General features: G+C 38.2%; 1 protein-coding gene across 1 annotated transcript in view; it reads left to right on the top strand.

The window, feature by feature from the left end:
• Window positions 1-2,315: 2,315 nt before the first annotated feature.
• The window catches only part of SMIM14 (small integral membrane protein 14), a 63,539-nt gene continuing 47,321 nt past the window's right edge, over window positions 2,316-18,533 (top strand). The window contains exon 1 of the mRNA XM_036853028.1: window positions 2,316-2,587. The gene's annotated coding sequence lies outside the window, so the exon portion shown is untranslated. The remainder of the gene's footprint in view (window positions 2,588-18,533) is intronic.

The raw sequence follows: 18,533 nt of genomic DNA on the forward strand, positions 1-18,533 counted from the left end.
ATTCTTCCATTGTTTAAAGTTTTGAAAGGTTGAACTTAGATCAGGGCAAAAACCCCCATATGATCCTGTATCACTGTCTGCGTGTCAGAGCTGGGCCTTTCTATCTCTCATGAGATTGCAAGCAGATGTTGGGCAAGGAGTCATCGAATGCTTGATTGGGGTTGCAGGATGAGCCCAATCAAGGTAGTTCACTCACATGGGGATAAAGTGGTGAAGCTGTTGGTGGAGGCTTTTGTTCCTCTCCACATGGGTCTCTTCATACACAGGTCTGCTTGAGTGGAGTTTCGTGGAGCCTAGCTTCCTCCAGAGCAAGCAATCCAAGAGAATGAGGGGGAAAGCTGCAATCAGTGCCTTTATGACCTAGCCTCAGAAGTCACACACCTTCAGCTGTATTCTACAGGTCAGAGTAGCCTTCATTCAAAGGGCTGGAGGAGTATATATTTCCAGAGTGGAGAATCACTGGGGGTTATCTTGGAAGCTAGCTACCAAAGATCCTAACATCTTGATTTTCCTGTAATTTACTTTATAAAGCAAATACTGATAATTTTCCAATACTGTGTACCAGTCCAATTTTGCAGCATACTGTTCTTTTATACACAGCTGTGTTTTCAAACACATATGTGCGCATGGGTACACCCAAGTATTTGAGACTTTCTGTTCCACAATTAAGGTTCCACAGATTAAAGACCCTCTGTTACAAGGTCAGCCTATGAACTTCACTGGGCACTAGATTCCACTTCAAACTCTGAATTTGAGTAAACGTTGTTCAAGAGTGCAGAGTAACAGCCAAGTAGCTGGACTTCTATCTACTTGTAATCTGTTAATTAACTAGGAAACACTTTGAGTCTTACCAGAAATTTTCATTTTCTAGAAAATTTTACCTGCTTTAATTAAAAAGCTCTTCTCTTTGTTTACCTACCTTTATCTAGAACAGGATTTTCTAAGTCCATGTGGCATTTTATGAATATTTTATTTTAAAGGCACAGCCATTATTCCCACGTAGGTTATTCTAAAAGAACTCAGGGCACAAGGAGACTTGGCAAAATAAGCAGCCAGGCATCCCCAAAAGATTGTCCTCGGGTCTTGCCTCCAGCTTAGTCCCAGGTCCCCTCCTGGATGCCTGTTAGCTCATATGCTCTAGAGCTGTTTTGTCTCATACGGTGGTCACTAGCCACACCCAGCACTTGCAATATTGAAAGTCTGAATTGAGCCTTGCCCTAAGTGTAAAATACACACCCAATTTTGAAGATTTAGTATGAGGTAAACATTAGTATCTCATTAATAATTTTTATATTGATTATATGTTGAAACTAATATTTTGGATAATTAGCTTAAATAAAGTGTACTATTAAAATTTTTTAAAAAAGCTCTGGCAGATGATACTAATTTGCTGAAGGTGATTCAGCTAGTTGAGGTCATTAACCAAATACTGAGGTAGAAGTCCAGGTTAGGTGAAAAGGTCAACTCAGAGCAACGAAGACAGTTTCTTACAGCTAACCTTCACCTCTCCTGCAGGATAGGCAAATAGGCACCTTCGTGAAATCTTTGTTTGTTTGGAACTCACACTTTCATCTTACCACTAGTCCCTCTTTAAAGTCTGTCAATTCATGGACCCAAGAAAACAACAGAGTAGCCCTAAGTTTTCCCAAATTGGGAAATCTCTTGGGTCCCAGTTGTTTAGCGGGGAAACTAAGAAGGTTAGAATGGGAGAGTAGAAAGCACCAACTTAGTTTACAAAGAAATGAGGCTCTTACACCACAAGTATTATCCTTATTTCAATCCCTAAGGTCAAAGCAACAAAGGTTTGAGCTGACTGCCTCCCAGTTCCCCACTATCTCTGGATCAGCCTTTAATACTCCTCTTGAACTGATTTTTAGTCAGCTTTCTGGATGCACTGTTAGGGAGGGTACAGGGGAATAACTGCCACGTCTGACATACTGTTGTACATATAAGACTAAATGCCGATCCCCAATTTTCACCTGGGCCTGAGTGATCGAAAACAATCTCTACGTGTCTCAAAAGACATCAACTTGCGTCCACGTCTACCGCTACCCCCGCTATTCTAAAGACTCCGGCCGAGGAAAGCCATCAGCTTAGGCAAAGGGAGACACACTGCAGAGGACGTTGTCCACGACAGACGACACAGAGGACACACTGGCCACTTCAACAGACGCGTGGCCTTCCCTCTCCACAGCGGAGCGCTCGGCTCCACCCCTCCCACCAGGAACTACAACCCCCGCGCTCCACGCCCGCACGAACCGCATGACGCTCGCGCCCGCCCCGCCTACCCGGACCTACTGGGCAGGCGCAGGGCGCGCGCATGCTCGGCCGGCCGGCTGCTGGGGGTCTCGGGCCGCTGCAATCTGTTGCGCCGCCGCCCGCGGAAGCCGGCAGATCCGGGTCTTGTGGCTAAGAGTGACGTGGTCAGTCGAATCAAAATAGAGGAGGGGAGGAAGCAGCGGGCAAGAGCAGCGGCGGCAGCGACGACCGGAGCAGCTGCAGCGTTCCGGAAGCTTCAGGCGGTCTTTCTGCCGAGGCTTGGTCACGGCCCCCATCTTCCCCGCCCTATCGGTTGTTGTCTGGGCGGGTGAGTGTCTGCCCCTTCTCCCACCGCCGTTTGCCGGCCCACCTTCCCCTCACCCCGGTTTTTCCTGGTGGCTCCTCAGGCTCTGGCGGACTGCGGCGGCTGTGGCAGAGCGGGGCTTCTTCTCGGGCTCGGAGAGTCCCCGGCCGGGCTGGCGACTCTGCACCTGGAGAAGCCCGCTGCTGCCGAGCCCGCGTCCCCCGGCGAAGAGCGAGGCGGAGAGCCTGAAATTTGGCTTTCTCTGCAGGAAACCAGAGTCGGGACTTGGCAGGGAAGTGGACGGTAGCCACGGATGGTTTTATTTTTAGGGCAAGCAGTAAACTCGGGTGGAGGCATATAATGGAGTAAAAAGAAGAGAGAGTTGAAGCTGGAAGGAAAACCCCACAAACCTTGAAATTCACACTATATCATTTATCTCTGTTCCTCAGCCTTTGCCGGGTTTGATGAAGTCACTAGGATACGTCCTTTGTTGTGATTAATGAGACTAGAAAGCTGCCGTCCAGAAAGCGGGAGCTTTTAGCCCTTACTGTGTTGTGAATTTGAAGGATTCCATTTTTCTGTTTGTTCAGTAAGTGGAACCAGAGCCGACAGTAAAGGGGTAGCACCCTTTATTGGAACAGATATAGTGCGATAAACTGGTTATCAGAGTACCTGAAGTGTCATGTTGCCATTTAAAGCCAGTTTTCCAAAGTGGCTGTTTCTGTGTGTTTTTTAGCCAAGATGATGTTTGTTACCCGTAGAGAATCAGTAGGATGTTTTCAGTTGTCCTAGTTTGCAAAATCGAAGATGTGGCCTAAAGAGAATGTCTTGGCTTTGCATAAAGTCGGATGAGCTTCCTGCACGTAATACCTGTGTTTAAAGAGATCTTCCAGTTTTTGTGTTATTGTCAGAAACCATTGGCAGCTGTACATAGAATAACTTGGATGGCGTAAGACCTTTCAGACGTAGTCTCGAGACCCTTAGGAGGCGTTCTCGCTGCCCCGTCTGTGGAGCTTGCAGAAGGCTTGTGTTCCCTTCCACTTTAGATGACCGGCCACGCAGATTCCTCTAGTGTAGCCTGCTTGGAGCCCTGCCGCTCTCCGCACTTTTCCACCGCACGAACGAGACCGGAAGACCAAACCTCCCTTTTGTCCTAACTTAGTTTTAAAAAAGAATTTTTTTCCGCAGAGAACTCATTAATTGAGGTGTTTCTTTAGCAAACGGCAGGAAAGAAAAACAGAGCTATGTGCTAAATTGATCGTCACTTATCAAATCCAGGTCTTAGGAATTTAGACTACTCCCTTGAAGGGTATGTCCTTGTGTGGCATAACATGGACCTCTTCCTAACGAATTTCTTCCTTCCGTGTGTGGAACCGGGATCTTTTTTTCTTAACACCACAGTTGGAATCCTGCTGATTTACACACAAACAAAATTATGTTTTCTTGAAGTTCTTTTTTTTTTTTTTTTTACCTTTTATGCTAACCTATAACTGAATATTTTTGTTTATATGAAATAATTTGTGATAATTGGAGAAAATGTTGATTAAAGCAGATAAGCAAAAAAAAGAAGAAAATAAGTCATCAATATTCTTGCCATCCAGAGATCACCAGAATGTCAGCAGTGGTTTTATATCCTTCCAGACTTTTTTGCATTTATGTATTTTGTACAAAAATGGTATCATACTGCATATGCTTTTCTGTAACCTGCTTTTCCACATAGTAGTACTTCATTTTTGAGTAACAAAGTTTAAATTTTTGCAGATAGGGACTTGTAGACCTTAACTTTTAGGGAATATTCACTGTATGTTTGCCACACCATAGTGATTAAAATCGTGGTTCTAAAAGATTTCCTTTCAAATCTCTTATGATGATATTGTAAGATTTACGAAATTAATATGTACTGTGTGACAAGGCTTTGCTTGTTTAACTCTTGAGAGAGCAGGCACAGAATAGCCTGAGATGACAATATGGAAGTTTAAAAAGTTGTTGTTCATTTAGTGATCTGATTCAGGTAAAGGTTTAGTTGTATTCCATAGCTACTATATACTCCAAATACTGACCCGCTGTCCAGGCTTCTGGGAGTAAGATCCTAAAAGATTTTACTTTACTTTACACACTTAATGTTCTTTATTAACATTGAGTCTTGGATGTGTGCCCATTAGTCCAGTGCTTTATCAGTGGTGCCAAAAGAGAAGAAAGTTTCTCCTTCACCTCAACTTCAAAGGATAAGTACATACTACAAAGTATCCTAAACATGCTAATTACGTATTGGGGTCTGTTAGTCATAAACTTAGCTAAATTTGCCTTAAATTATAGTGTTCAATATATATTCTAGATTTGTCCACTTCTTCCCATCCCTACTGCTACCACCTTTGCCAGCAAACCATCTCTCACCTGGCCTACTGCAGCAACCTCCTGGTCTCCCTGCTTCCACTTTTGCTTTCCCCTTACCACAGCCTAAGGGATCCTTTAAAATGTAAATCAGATTGTGTCACGCCTTTGATTCTCTGTTGAAAAGCCTCTCATCATGTTCGGAATGAAATCCAAACTCTTTACCAAGGTTTGCCAGGCAGTACATGTTTTGGCACTGCCTTCCTCTCTTATCTTGTATCCGAATGCCTAGATTAGTACCCAGGAGCCTGGTCACGTCAGTTTCTTCCTGCATTCCAGCGGCACTAGCATTGTCCCAGGAACTTGCCAGGCTTGTTCTTACCTCAGGGCATTTGTACTTGCTGTACCCTGTGGCTTCCGATCTTTTCCCAGATCTTCCCATGGCTGATTCCATCGTGTCATTCAGGTCTCAGTTCAGTTGTTGTCCCTTCACGGAGATTGCCCCCACAATTATCTCACCGTTCTCTCTTATTTTCTTTATTCCATCACTGTCTGGAATTTCCTTATTTTTTGTATTCTGTCTCCTATACTAGAAGTTAAACTCTGGGAAGATGGGGACCTTGTCTGTCCTTTTCACTGCAAAGTAGGTGCTCAACGCATGTTGGTTGAATGAATAAACCTGAACACATCTGCATCACTCTTGAACGTACTGTCTATTTTAAACCAGTTCTTTCTATGGAAAAACCCTAATTTTCAGCTTCTTTTTGTAGGGCTGTACCTTGATTCTCCAACTTCAATAGTTCTTGATGTTTGGGCCAGAGAACAGTCACATTCTACTTTAGACCTATAGAATTAATCCCTGTGAGGAATTGGTCCCAGGTATCTGAATTTTAAACAAGCCCTTTAGGTGATTTGAATGCTTGTCAAAGTTTGAGAATGTGTTAATATTTTAATGGCTTTTCTCTGGGAGATTTCTTCTTGCTTTATAGTAGTAATGATAGCTGTCATTTTGGGGAACACTCTGTGTCAGGTACTATGCTAAAAACTCTTAGCGTGTTTTTCATTTAACTGTAGAGCAATTCAGATGTAGGCATTCCAGCTCCCACTTTACAAATGAAAGAACTGAGACATAGTAAGTAGCAGAAGTTGGATTTGATCCCACATCTGTTTTCTTAATCACTGTACCCTACTGCCTCTGAACTACAGTGTTTAGAACTGTACACAGTACTTTGGTTTTGATAGGCCATGTTTTTGTTAAGGCCAAAGTAACGTTTTCTGTCCCGTTTCCAGTCGTGTCCTTAATGAAGTCCATTGTTCTGTTGGTCTTTTTGCCTGAGGTTGCATAGCTGGTAGATGACCTCAAGAAACATTCGGCAAAGGTCTTCTTGCTTTGTTGTATTGAATTTTCAGAGCCTACCAGGTTTAAAGTAAATTTGGAGTATTTTCTCCTTCATATGCATTACCTTGCATTCCACACACCAGAAATCCATCTATCACTTTTTACCTGCTGGTATAGTCATTTGAATTCTTCCTACATTTTTTAAATTGATTTGGGTGTTTTAATATTTGGACAGCCATTGGATCATCATAAACTGAATAGATTTCTCACTGCAAGACCTCTTTCCAAATGAGTAAAAAAAAAAAAAAAAATTGAATTGATTGATGCATTAATTTGGGGCAGTTAATCCAGAGAAATACCAGTTGTCTTTACTCTCTTCCTAGTCTTGAAGCCTGACTAACTATGTTTATCTGTCGAAGCTCAGGTCATACATGACCTTTAGCAGAGCTCTATCCTAATCCACCTCAGGATTCTGTAAAGAGCCCTTTGTGGCTCCCATCACTTCACCTTCCATATTATCAGTAAATTGTCTGTGGCTCTCTGGCCTATTCGATTGGGAGGCCCATGAGGTCAGGGAGAACCAATTAAGCAATCAGTAGGCTTGCTGATGGAATAAATAAATGAAGAAAAATCGCAACTTTACCTGTATCTGTAAAAAGCAGTACAATGCTAAAAGGAAGTACAGTATTTGTAATAATCTTTTCCCATATAATGTAATAAGACTTAGAACAAAAACTTCAATAAAAGACACTAAATTGTCTAAATTGATAATTAATAGTGATATATTAGTATACGAGTTGTAAAGACTTTGAAGAAAATTAAAGACTCCCGACTGTTACATTGTGGCTTATATTAGGATTTTTTTAAGATTGTAAAACTTCTTAGACAAGTACTACTACAGGTTTGTGAGTAAAGGTGTTCTTTTGGTGTGTGTTTATGTGCATATTCATATTTTGGCCCATACAAAAAGTGCTAATCATCTGAAATGGTTGGGCATATGTCAGTAGATCCTAATGTAGGTAAAGAAAAGCTTGGGCACTTCAAAGGCATTTTAAAAGAGGGCTGAAAATTACTTGAGTCTGAAATTTTAAAAAAGTTACCTGTCTGAATATCAATAACAATGGCATTTACTATTCATGGAGTATATATGCCAGCCTCTACTTTCTTTACATACTTTATGTTTAGCTTACACATCGGCCTTCCAAGTCAGATATTGTTACCCCTAATTTACACTGGAGGAAACAGGCTCTGGTTAGGTAAGTTGCCCAAGGAAAAGCCACTGGAAGTGTTGGGATTCAAACCCAATTTTCTTTGACCTAAAATTCATATACTTTATATTACAACAGTGTTGACCAGTCTTTTTGTCTTACAGAATCATGGAAGTTATAACAAGTAAACCTACTTGTTCTGGCTGTCAGAATATGCTAATAGAACTGCGATCATGAATTGTTTTGTTCTATTTAAACCTAAGTTGGATATGCATTTCTAGTAGTCCCTCTTTTTTTTTTTTTTTAAACACAAGACATGCTTGTTACTGAAAAGCTGCAAAGGATAGTAATATATAAAGCCAACAACAAAAGCTATAATCCTGTCATTCAGAAGTCATCTCTGTACATGTATTTCCTTCCAGTCTTTTTAAATTCATCTTTGGTACAAATGAGATGTAATACTCACATAAGCTTGTATTCTTTTTCGGGGGTCGTGGAGGGGGTTAACATAGTGAGCTCTTTACTGTGACCTTAGAAAATTTCTAAACTTGATTTTAACTGGCTGCATTTTATAAGATATTTTGAATAAACTGGTTTACTCGAAGTTTTCATTTTATGTTGGACATGAATGTAGTTTCCAGTTTTCACCATTATAAATAATGTGGTGGTGAACCATGGCTTTAAATAGTCAACCAACCAGTCTAATTATTTAAAAAGTCATAATTATGATATTTAAATGATTTGAAATGTGATTCAATCATAGTTCAGCAAGTATATATAGCATACATATACTTGCAGTCCGAGAAAATTTACATGAGAGTTTTTAATAGAGGTTGCCTCTGAGGAGAAGAGAGTACCTTTTACTTTTGCTTTTTTTTTTTCAACTTTCTGTATTTGAATTTTAAAATTAAATGTGATTGCTTTCAAAATTTAAAAAAAAAGTTTAACTCCTTGGAAAAGTGTATATTACTAAAACCAATTTTTAGGTGTGTAGTAGGGCTTATATTTTGTTTATAACATTTTAAACTTCATTGCTTTTGTTTTGAAGAAAGTTACCTTGTTGCTTATTTTCATATTGACTTTTCATTTCCTTTTTTAAATTTAGGTTAAAGAACAGATGTGAGTCTCAGTTTTGTAAAAATACAGAATAAAGCTGGGTTTTGCTCGACTGCACTCATTGACAAGTATTACAGGTGCAGCACTTTCAAATTTTAACAGCTAATAAAGATGCTTCAAATCAAGTTAGGGATATAGTAAGCATCTTCTTCATAAACGAAGACTTGGAGGACAGTGTTCTGGTTGCTATCTTGTTGTAGCTTATACTTTTAAAACACAGACTAATTTTTTCATATACTATGTATTTCGTTGCTTTGTACTCTGGGCAAAGGTAATGTAGAAGAAACTGACTTGCTTGAAATTTAGAAGACTTTTTTTTCTGTGGTGCTTACTCAAGTTTCATTTTTTTAAGTAACATTGCTTTCTTTATCACAGAGGTTCTAAGCGTTTTTCCTGTCATCATGAATGGCATTGACGTGCATCTACGTGCAGATATGTCATCTAGGCTATAGCATGGGTGAGAGAAGCTGTGAGTTACCTGAGTTGGGAGAGCAGTAGCCATAACTCCTTTCTGCTTCCAAAAATCATATAGGCAAGGAAGTGAATGGGAGTGATAGTGAGAAAAAGTCTTGATTCTGCTCTAGCTTATTTGAATGGTGTAAATCATTCACAGATTTGTAACATCACTTGTGATATACCTCAGAATTTCAGAACATACTAGTATTTTGTAATACAGCTATTGAAAGCTGGTTTTTTAACATTTGTAAGTAATTTATATCCACTATGACTTGGGGTCACAGAATATGGAATTTTTATATCATCTGTTGAATTTTTCTGTTTCTAACTTATGAAACACAGCCTTTTTTCCTGAGTTTAAAAATTTTTATTCAGAATATGACTAAGTAGTACTCGAGTAGAAATTTCAGAAAAACTTTTAGAATACGAAACTTTGTGTTAAGATATTGAATATAAACAAAAATGATTCAGTTGGAAAGTTTTCCTTTGTTTGATCATTTATAATAAATTTTACCCCTGGATCTTGAGAGAATCTATGAGATTGTTTAAGAGCAAAGAACAGCTAGGGAAGGACAGGAAATTTGTAGGTGAGGGACAAATGTTCAGAACAGAAGACTTCTTTCTTCCCTTTTGCTTTTATGCAGAAGAGTGATAGCTGAGCCCCAGGAGAATACAAACACCCCAAAGCAGTATACAGAGAACTTGGGCTGAAGGTTGAAGATACATTTCAAATCTAAGGGCTTAAGAGTTATTGGCTCAGAGCATTTTACAGTTTATAAAGCACTCTTACAAATTCTCACTTGATGAACAACCCTTTAAAATGAATAGTTTCAATTATCACTCTTGTTTTATAGATAATCTGAAGTCACAGAGAGGCTAATTTATCCATTTCTCAGTAGTGCCATAACTTAAGTCATTTATCTGAGATATATTCTTTCTGCTATCCCATGCTGTTTTTAACAAGTGTTGCCTAAGGTGATTCCTAGAATACAATCAAATACAGGTAAGGGAAAAAAGGGTCGCAGAGGAAAGTAAAGGTAATGTCTAAGATGTAGGAAAATAGGGTCACATTAATGGGGAATTTCCAGAAAAGTGGTGGCAGCCCTGGGGTGGACCTTTAACAGAGTCCTGTTCTGCAGAGACGTCAAGGAGTTAAGGAGGTAAGGAAATTCTAAATAATCTTGAAGAGTTCAGCTTTTAATAAAAATGGGATAGAAGTTAAGTTAGTTAAGTAGTTCTCCTTTTGATCTTTCTCCAGAGAGATTATCACAGAAGTCATTTGTGGCATTTATTTTGGCCATTAATTATGTACTGGTATGTGATTATATTATTATATGAATGAATTATAATTAATAATTAACTTGATTGCAAGCTCTTGGAGGTGGGGCATGCCTTTTATTTCTTCTGTATCCTCCTCTGAACTCTTCTGCTAGTTACCTAGTCCCCTGGGGACTTGTTAGGTATATCCTTTTCAGGAAAGGAGAAATGAGAGAAGACATGGGTTTGAAGCCCACCTCTACTGCGTGACTTTGGGTGAGTCACTGACACTCTCTGGGCCTCAGTTCTTTCCTCTTTAAATGAGTGGATGAGAACTGGTGCATCCCCAGAGTTTTAAGAGTAACACTTGTAAAGTTTTGGTTTGTTGAATATAAATAAAGACTTAGCATCCTCTATTCTGTACCTTATCTATACAGTGATGTCTTACACAGGCCTCCTGGTCATACTGACCTTGTTTCTTCTGTACATTCCCATTCCATTCTATGAAAAATGAACATTTTGTTGTCCTTCTTTCTAGCCTGCTCTAGTCTCTTCCTTTGGAATAGTATGCCCCCTGAAAGAGTATCTTTAAGCTTTTTGTTATCCTGTAAAAATGTTTTTTTTTTTTTTTTTTTTTTAATAAATTTATTTATTTATTTATTTTTGGCTGCATTGGGTCTTTGTTACTGCGCGTGGGCTTTCTGTAGTTGCGACGAGTGGCTCGTGGGCTCTAGAGGGCAGGCTCAGCAGCTGTGGCTCACAGGCTTAGTTGCTCCGCGGCATGTGGGATCCTCCCGGACCAGGGCTCGAACCCGTGTCCCCCGCACTAGCAGGCGGATTCCTAACCACTGCGCCACCAGGGAAGCCCTGTAAAAATGTTTTATGGTAAGATTTTCAGAGGTGGTTTTTATTGTAGTTTTCTCTTGTAACTAGCTAATTCTAGATGGGCCTGTTGACTTGAAAAAAATGTACAACGTAAGAGCTGTGAGTTGAGTTTATTCAGTGTCTTACTGAGGACTATAGCATGGGAGACAGCCTCTCAGGTAGCTCTGAGAAGCCGTTCCAACGAGGTAAGGGAGGAGCCGGTGTGTGTGTGTGTGTGTATATATATATATATATATATATATATATATATATATATATGCAGTCAGGTGAAAGGTTACTGCTAGTCGCAAGGATCAGATATCTCAATTTTAGTGCTTTTCTGTGCATGGGAAGATGCAAGAATCTGGGGTCATTGGAATTCTTCCTTAGATATGCATTTTTGACTATCTAGGGGCCCATAAATCCAAAACACAGAATGCTTCATCCTAAATTCTTTCAGTGTGTACTGATAGGTCAGCAATGGTTGTGGCTAATGATTTGATCCTTATAGAACTGGAATGGTAGGCAACATTCTTTGTTTACAAACAATATAGGGTCACCCTATTGGATCAATTTGGGAGTATTATAAGGAATTTGTAACTGTAATTGCTTGGCTATTAATGTGAATTTTAAAAGTTTGTCATGATAGGGACTTCCCTGGTGGCGCAGTGGTTAAGAATTCGCCTGCCAGTGCAGGGGACACGGGTTCGAGCCCTGGTCCGGGAAGATCCCACATGCCACGGAGCAACTAAGCCCGTGCGCCACAACCGCTGAGCCTGCGCTCTAGAGCCCGCAAGCCACAACTACTGAGCCCACGCGCCGCAGCTACTGAAGCCCGTGTGCCTAGAGCCTGTGCTCCACAGCAAGAGAAGCCACCGCAGTGAGAAGCCCGTGCACTGCAACGAAGAGTAGCCCGTTTGCTGCAGCTAGAGAAAGCCTGCGTGCAGCAACAAAGACCCAAAGCAGCCAAAAAAATAAATAAAAATTAAAAAAATAAATAAAAATAAAAGTTTGTCATGATAGAATTCAGGAAGTCTTAACTCCTAAGCATAGAGAATTATGGTATTTAAGGTACATAATGGGGTTTATTTCAACATTTAAAATTTTAAAATGACTTTAACTTCCCAGGCATAGCTTTAGCGGTTTTTAACAAATAACAGTTGACTGATTTGAACTTGAGTCTGCATCCTTTCCTTGCCCTCTTCCCATCAGAGAATCAGACAGAGATGCAAATGTAGGTTAAGAGAAAAGTATGTCACTAGTAAGAAGTATTAGGAAGTTAGTTGATGGTTATCTCATTTCTGTACTGCTCTAAAGTTGTGTTTAAAAGAGTGAAACAAGTATAACTAGCATGATTGGTCATATCTGACAGATGCGGAATGAGTCTTTGTCAGGAATTTACGTTGCGACTTCCTGTCCAAGATCTGGCTCATACTGGATGGATGTGTGATCATGGTAAAATTGCTAGCTTATCTGAACCTATTTTCCTCATTTTAAAACGGATAATTATCCTGCTTTGACTTTGTTGGAAGGGCTGTTGTCAAGATATGAAAGTAGTTAGAAAGCTACAGGCAAATATAAACTATTATTAGGTATGGCTATGTTTGATTGAGATCCATTTCTGATAAAAAGAATAAAGCAAATGAATATGTTACAAAAAAGTATTGTATATGAGTGAATTTGAACACGTTATTGCATTGAGATGTTGTCATTTGATAAAAGTAATCCCAACAACTAATTATAGCATATTAGTACATAGTACAGTAATGATAGTATTACTGAAATTGATAGGCAAATATTTTGTTCTCCCTGTTTAATATGAAAGGTAGCCAGAGTTTTGGGATAGCTCTGCTTATTTGGTTAATCCGTTTTCTAATTGGCTACTGGGTAAAAACTTGGGATCAGAAAGCTATTTATAGAAAAAATATATTTTTTAGAGGTGAGTAATTACCCCTTTGATATAATTGGGAATAAGGTTAAAAATAGACAGCAAACTCAAGTGTAGTCTCCCTGAATGTCTGGGGGGCAGTTCCAGCAGTTTCTGGCACGTATGTTTCACTTTCTTGGTTTTATAACTTTGGAGCTTTAATCAATAGCATTGATGCTTTTTAGATAAAAATGCATAGAATGCTTCTTCTGAGTTCCCCATTTCACTGACTAGCATCTCTATTTTCTGTCTTAGAAAAACAAATTGCATGCATTCTAAATTATTACTCTGTATTTTGCCCTTGCTCTGGGTTTTTATTTTTTATTATTTTTTAAGATTTTTGTCTTTGATGTGGACCATTTTTAAAGTCTTCATTAAATTTTGTTACAATATTGCTTCTGTTTGATGTTTTGGTTTTTTGCCCGTGAGGCATGTGGGATCGTAGCTCCCCGACCAGGGATCCAACCCGCACCGCCCCCTGCACTGGAAGGCGAAGTCCTAACCGCTGCATCACCAGGGAAGTCCCTGTTTTTAATTTTTAAATGGGAAGAGTTTTGATACTGTTTTGATCACTGTAAAGATTTGGCTACTTGGAAGAGTGATTTTATCATAAATCACCTTCTTAAAATTACGGTAGAAAGATAGTTTTCATCCTCTGACCTTGAGTCAAGTTTGGTTATCCCTACTTTCTCAAGAAGAGCCCTGTGTTTGCGTGGGGAGGAAGAAGAGTTTTTGTTTTGTTTGTCTATAAAAATGTATTTCTAAAAAACTTAGGTATGTTTGAAATTTTTGGTACTAAAAGGTAGGATAGTATCATGCATCCGTATTTACCCATCAGCTGGCTTCAACAATTATTCAGCTTATGGCTGTTTTATTTCATCCATATCTCCTCCTTTGGACGATTATTTTCAGCTGGATTCCAGGCATAAAATCTCTTTTAACTGGAAATACGTAGTGAGATCTCTCAGAGATAATGACTCTTTTCAGATGTGTCAATTGACTTTGTAGTTATGTTAAAAAAAAAAATTAGTAATTCCTAAATGACATTTAATCCAGTCAGTGTTCAAAGTTCCTGGTTGTTTCATAATTGTCCTTTTGCTAGGTTAGTTTGAATCAGGGTTCAGACAAGGTCTCTACGTGGCATTTGATTGTTAATCTCTTAAATTTCTTCAACTGTAAGCGTATCCCTGCCATCTCTTAAAAGTTTTGTTTATTTACTTTTTACCACTTAGTTATTGAAAAATCTGAGTTAGTTTTCCTTAGTTTTGCTGCATCCAACATTTTTCCTGATTTACAAGAGTTAATATATGATCATTATATGATATTGAAAGATAAAATATACAAAATGAAAACTAAAATCCTGTCACCCAGAGATACCCAATGATAGTTTTGGTATGTTTTCTTTCAACTTTTTTGAGTGTGGTTTTTTTTGTGTTTTTTAAATATGTGCATGTGCTTTGCTTATTTTTATATCCTATTTAATATACTTTTGTGTTTATTTCCCCATGTCATTATGAAAGAAAATGAAACATTTGGCTGCATAATACTTCACAGTATGTATCATAATTTAAATATTTCCTTTTAGCCAGAAATTTAGATTGTCCCAATTTTTCACTATGATAAAGCTATGATAACCATGTTAGTACATAAATCTTTGTATTTCAGATTTTAAAATTTTTTTGATTTTTTGGTCGTGCCGCACAGCATGCGGGATCTTAGTTCCCTGACCAGGGATCGAACCCGCACCCTCTACAGTGGAAGTGTGAGTCTTAACCACTAGACTGCCAGGGAAGTCCCTCAGATTTTTTTAAAATGATAGAACCTTAGAAGTGGAATTATTCACAGGACATGAACATTTTTTGACTTCTGGATTCATATTGCCATAAAAGTTATAGCTTGTGATCTCAAATGCAGTCTCCACTTTAAGGATCTGTTTGTATATGCTCCATGTTATTAAGATGTCTTTGCTTGTCGTATTAATGGAATATGTGTTTTTTTTTTTTAATTCTTTGGCTCTTTTAATTGTATTTGAGAATTTTTTTATGCACACATTTTTATGTTGTAAGTTTGTTGATATTTTTCATTGTGTGTATCTTTAGGAAATTCTTCCACTAGAGTTCAAATAAATATTCACCTAAATTGTCTTCTGGAATTGCTGATGGCTTTTTTCCTTCTTAATTGCTAGCAGATTTTCCTAGGGACCATTTATTAAAATGTTGATCCCATCCTCATTTATTTGTAATTCAAGTTTTGATATATAAATATATATATGGTTGGTATGTTCAGAAAATTCTAGAAAAAAGAATTGATTTCCTATTTACTGGGTTGTAATATTACCTCTTCTGTCTCTCCTCCCTCCACCCTCTTTTTTCTGCCTTCCAGCTATAGTGTGTATCCAGACATCTTTGATTCTGAATGTGCCTTGGGAAAAAACCTGAAAGAAAACTAGTCTCATCTTCATCTGTTTTCTTTTATTTTCTTTGTTTTATGTGTATCTTTAAAATGAATTTAAAAATGAATTCCCATTTGCTTTTATTTTAAACTCAATTTACCAAACATTACCAAAACATTATACCAACATTAGTAGTTTGTGATATATACTCTGTTGTCTCAGTATTTTGATTCTCTTAATTGTTAAAGCTTCCACCAGAGAATGAGTAGAGGAAGGGAAAGGTAAAACATTGAAAACTGATTTTACAAAGAATTATTACCTCAGATTTAGGGCAAAGGTTGACTTTAGAAGTATCCATTGTATGGTCTATTTTTATACTTGGTCATTTCTCACTGATAATGGGATTTGGTTTATTTTGTAACACATTCACTTACAGAGTTTAGAATACCTTTTTTTATATATTAATTCTAACCAAGAAATTCAGTGATGATGGAAGGTCAGATAGAGGGTTAAGATAATTTAGCACGTTCAGTTCAAGAGAAAAATTGAAATGTAATTATTTGTCCCTAGAGCTAATGGTTCTGGTACAGGAAGAACAAGACGCTTACTCTAAGGTTATTCTTTTTAAAAGTTAATATTTTTTGAGTAATTCAGAAGACACAAAGCAGTATACAGTGAAAAGTTTCTTTACTACTTCTGTCCCCTAAATGCTTAGGCCCTCTTCGAGAGGCAACCAGTTATATAATTATTTTTTAATACTAAATTCTTATGGTTTTAAACCATTTGCAAGCATCCATAGAAGAAAATTTATCTGTGAGTTATTAATGCAAGGAAGTTCGGCATCAACCTTTAGTATTTCTTTTGGATAGAATCTTTTGTTTACATGTGTACGTAAATGTTTACATATACGTACAGATTTATGTACCCATATGTAAATATGTGATTTGATTTAAAAAGTGAAATATAGTATAGAAAATTAGGAAAACAAGAAGAAAAAACATCTGATAACCTTAACAGAACCAAGTATAATCAATTTAATATAGAATACTTCTTCCCTAGGTTTAAATTCTAGACACATAGTAATTTTACATACTTTTTTTCCCGTAACTACAAGAATTTCACGTTGAGCATACTGGGTTTCTGACTCATTTCTTATGAGGGATATGAATTCCTTAGTTATATTGCTCTTGGAAGCTGGAGCAGGGAACTAACTCTTACTGGAGACAAGAGGAAATGAGAGGTTGGCAAGAGTAGGGAGGTTAAATAAGGGTACATATTTTTATAATTCAACCTTGAGAAAAATAAAGGAAAAATCAAGCTGCAGTATTTCTGGGTTCTTAGAACTGATTGCTCTTCTTTTTTTGATATATATTTTTTTTTTTAGGGAGGATTGGATCTGAGATGTGTAGACGATAAGCTGACATTTTATTGTTTTGAATGCTTGCGTGGAAAAACAAATGCCTAATACACAGTACTCTGCCTCTAATCAAAATTAATTTATAAACTTCTTGGTAGAATTTCTTCGAGGGCGATCCCCTAAAGTTTCTGGAGAACAATGAATGTTTGTGGAATTAATAGTACATTACCCAGGACTTGGTGGTCCGGCGGTTAAGACTCCACACTTCCACTGCAGAGGGCGCAGGTTCGATCCCTGGTCGGGGAACTATGATCCTGCATCCCATGCGGCATGGCTAAAACAAAACACAAAAAAACAAAAATAGTACATTACCCAGTATTACTAACTTAAGTAAAATGTCAGTGCTGATCTTTTTTTTTTTTTTTTTTGGCGGGCTGTGCTGCATGTGGGATCTTAGTTCCCCAAACTGGTGCCCCCTGCATTGGAAGCGCAGACTCTTAACCACTGGACCACCAGGGAAGTCCTAATCTATTTCTTTTTATCATTTATAAGGACTTTCCTAGGATCACCTGGAAGTAGTGGTAGTCTGCTTTGTCTCCTCTGTTTTGTAGGCTTTCCTTGTTTTTTGTTGTTGTTTTGGTTTTTTAATGTCCTTGACAGTTTTGAGGAGTATTGGCTAGATATTTGGTAGAATTCCCCTCAATTTGGGTTTGAATACCACAGAGGTGAAATGCCCTTCTCATCACATCATGTCAAAGGGTATGTGATATCAACATGACATATCAACATGATGTTTACCTTGATCTTTTGGTTAAGATAGGGTTTGCTAGGTTTCTTTACTATAAAGTTACCTTCTCCTTCTGAATTCTTTCTTTAGAAGTGAGTCACTAAGTCTAGTCCACGTTCAAGGATGAGTGAGGGTTAAGCTTCACCTCCTAGAGGGTGATAAATCTACTAATATTAATTGGAATTCTATAAGGAAGATTTGTCCCTTTCCCTCCTTCTACTTTCCCCTCCCTCTGTGGGAGTATTTTAAAGCAGACCACAGATAACAAACATCATTAATAAGAACGTTTTTATAGTTCTTGATACATATTGCCAAATCCCTGAAGGGTTGTAGATGTTAACTGTAGGACTAGCAATGTATGACTGGATTTTCATGGTACTTCTTTGGTGTTTTTCTTTTAGGTGGAAGTTTACATTTTTTTTTAGAAGTGAATTTTTTTTTAAATTTATTCATTTTTGGCTGCTCTGGGTCTTCACTGTGGCGCACAGGCTCTTTGTTGTGGCGAGCAGGCTTCTCTAGTTGTGGCACGCAGGCTCTGGAGTACACGGGCATAGTAGTTGTGGCTCGTGGGCTTAGTTGCGGTATGGGATCTTAGTTCCCTGACCAGGGATCGAACCTGGGCCCCTTGCATGGGGAGCATGGAATCTTAACCACTGGACTGGACCACCAGGAAAGTCCCAAAAGTTTACATTTTAATTTGCATTTATTTTATTTACTTAGGGTGACCTTTTAAAATGTTTGTTAATTAGCTGTAGCACCTCTTTTGGGAATTATCTTTTCCGTTGGTCTTTATCTATTTTAAATATTTTTTAGAGACTTTCTTGGCTCTTTTAACTCTTTTGTCTCTTAGACTTAAGAGGTTTATTTACCATTTTGCTTACTGGCCCTTCATTTTTTTTTTTTTTTAATTTTATTTATTTATTTATTTATGGCTGT

Source organism: Balaenoptera musculus, chromosome 5, assembly GCF_009873245.2.
Source record: "Balaenoptera musculus isolate JJ_BM4_2016_0621 chromosome 5, mBalMus1.pri.v3, whole genome shotgun sequence".
Lineage (NCBI taxonomy): Eukaryota > Metazoa > Chordata > Mammalia > Artiodactyla > Balaenopteridae > Balaenoptera > Balaenoptera musculus.